The 2,529-nt window shown below is 40.9% G+C and overlaps 1 protein-coding gene across 1 annotated transcript in view; it reads left to right on the top strand.

Moving 5' to 3' along the window:
• The window catches only part of LOC105536656 (chromosome unknown open reading frame, human C16orf62), a 158,112-nt gene that overhangs the window by 17,758 nt on the left and 137,825 nt on the right, over nt 1-2,529 (top strand). The window lies entirely within an intron of this gene.

Genomic DNA, 2,529 nt, shown 5'->3' with positions numbered 1-2,529 from the left:
TATGAAGTCATCTTCTGATGCATAAATTTTGCCATCTGTTGATGAGCATCTGGCTCTTTTCTTTTTTCACTACATGGACGATGTCGCTGTGAGCACGCTCGGTCATGTCTGCTGGTGCCCGTGTAAAGCTTTTCTCTAGATAAGAGCCTATACCTAAGAGTAGAACTGCTCTGTGCCTCTTCAGCTTTTCCAGATAATGCTAAGTTATTTTCCATAGTAGCTGTGCCAACATACGCTTGTAGTAGCATGTGGGCGTGTGAGAGTGTGCGATTCAACATTCTACCACCATTTGGGATGAGCAGATTTTCTATTTTAATTTTTCCAGTCTTATTTTCTTGTGGTTTTAATCTGCAGTTCCTCGATTACTAATAAAAATGAGCATCTTTTCACATATTTATAGGCCATGGGGGTTTCCTTTTTTGTAAAATGCCCTTTGCTGATTTCTTTTGCCCATTTTTTCATTTTGTTACCTGTGTTTTTCGTACTGAGTTTTGGGATTTTTAAAATGTATTCTGGATAGTAATGGTCTACTTCTTTCCTTCCTACTCAGGTCATCTTTGAATGTATGCATTTGTTCTGGCTATTCAAATTTTTTTAACCTTTTTTTTTTTGAGACAGGTTCTTGCTCTGTCTTCCAGGCTAGAGTGTAGTAGGGCGGTCTCAGCTCACTGCAACCTCTTCTTCCCTCACATCAAGTGATTCTCCCACCTCAGCCTCCTGAGTAGTTAGGGCTACAGGCACACACCACCATGCCTGGATAATTTTTGTATTTTTTGTAGAAACTGGGGTCTCACTACGTTGCCCAGGCTGGTCTCAAACTCCTGGGCTCAGGCGATCTTCCTGCCTCAGCCTCCCAAAGTGCTGGGATTAGTGGTGTGAGCCACCACGCCCAGCTGGGATTTGTATTGTTAACACATACCTGGGTTACCTGATTCTTATCAGACAAGTTTAGGAAGCGGCACCAAAGCTTTAAAAACTGTGGCATCTTCAAAACAGTAATTTAAAAAGTAACTTCAATGTATAAGATCATTATAGGTTTAACTTTGGATTAAAAACAAAATCTTGTTCCTGTTGTCCTTTATAAAATATATGTTCTATGAAACCAGCTTGGGAGAAAATCAATGCACAGATGTTTGGAAAGCCCCAGCTGTGTTTAATTTGAAATCCTCTGTTTAAATTCTCTCTCTCTCACCTCACCAGTGGGCAGTAACTCATCGCTGAGAGACGGTGCAAGCCCAGCTCTTGGTAGAACTCAGAGATGTCACATCCCTAGGAACCGAGAACTGTGTATTGTAAACAGTCCCTAAGATTTGGAGTTGTTAGCTTTTCCCAGCCTTGAAATCTCATGGGGCAGTTGTTTAAGTTGGAACTCTCACAAAGGGCATATGAAAATCGCAGAGCGAGGTGTCAGGAAATGGAATTCCTCATACATCCAATTGCCACGTTTGGTGTCAGCACTATTGCTTTTACAGCTTACATTCCCCCCCACCCCCAAATAACATCTGGGCTGTAAGAGGATGTTTCGCAAATCAGACACATTGTTTACTTTTAAGCCTGCAATGCTATGGAGAAACTTGGTGACTCTAACAATTTAGATGTTGGGTAACAACACCAAACTGAAAACACATGTCAACCTATCTCTTGACATGGTGAACGTTCTCACCATTCTCTGCATATTGGAATTGCATATTAAATAATCCTTTCTAAATGTCTGAACATCTTTTTTTTTTAATTTTTAAATGACATTTTTCTTTCTGAGGGTCAACCGTTGGGGTGATGAAGTGTAGCAGTTATTTAATTCCTTATGCTGACTTTTGTATGTGTAAAGACTTCAGGGCATGGCATTAAATTTAGTTCTAGAAAGAGCTTTTCTGTTTCTGATGATAAAAGATAACTTAATCTAAGGTGTTTGGGGCCACATTGTGTGACTGCGGTCTTCCATGAAGAGTCCTGAACACTAAATAGCAGATGAGTACTCAGAAAAACAGTTCTGAACGTGTTGGCTGAGTGCAGTGGCTCACCACCTGTATTTCCAGCACTTTGGGAGGCTGAGGTGGAAGGATTGCTTGAGGGCAGGAGTTCAAGACTAGCCTAAGCAACATAGTGGGAACCTGCCTCTACATAAAATTAAAGAAAAAAAAATTAGCCAGCCATGGTGGTACATACCTATAGTCCCAGCTACTCAGGAGGCTGAGGCGGGAGGATTGCTTGAACCCAGGAGTTCATTGTTGCAGTGAGCTATGATTGCACCAGTGCACTCCAACCTGAGTGACAGAGCAAGACCTTATCTCTAATAAAAGAATAATAAAATTTTAAAAAATTAAATAAAGAGCATGGCTGTGACCCTTTGGCGTGAATGAGAATGTCGAATTCAGCAATTCCCTGCAAAGCCGACATGTTCTCAGCATTGAAGGTCATATTTCCAGAGTAGCATGTATTCATTGAAGCTTATGTTCCTTTTAGGGGGGAATTTGGGACTGAGTATAAATAATCAGTGTGAGTTTATGAAGCCTTGGGGATTTACTTATG

Source organism: Mandrillus leucophaeus, unplaced genomic scaffold, assembly GCF_000951045.1.
Source record: "Mandrillus leucophaeus isolate KB7577 unplaced genomic scaffold, Mleu.le_1.0 Scaffold162, whole genome shotgun sequence".
Classification (NCBI taxonomy): domain Eukaryota; kingdom Metazoa; phylum Chordata; class Mammalia; order Primates; family Cercopithecidae; genus Mandrillus; species Mandrillus leucophaeus.
The sequence above is the reverse complement of the archived record's forward strand: the minus strand, read 5'-3'. Positions and strand labels throughout refer to the sequence as shown.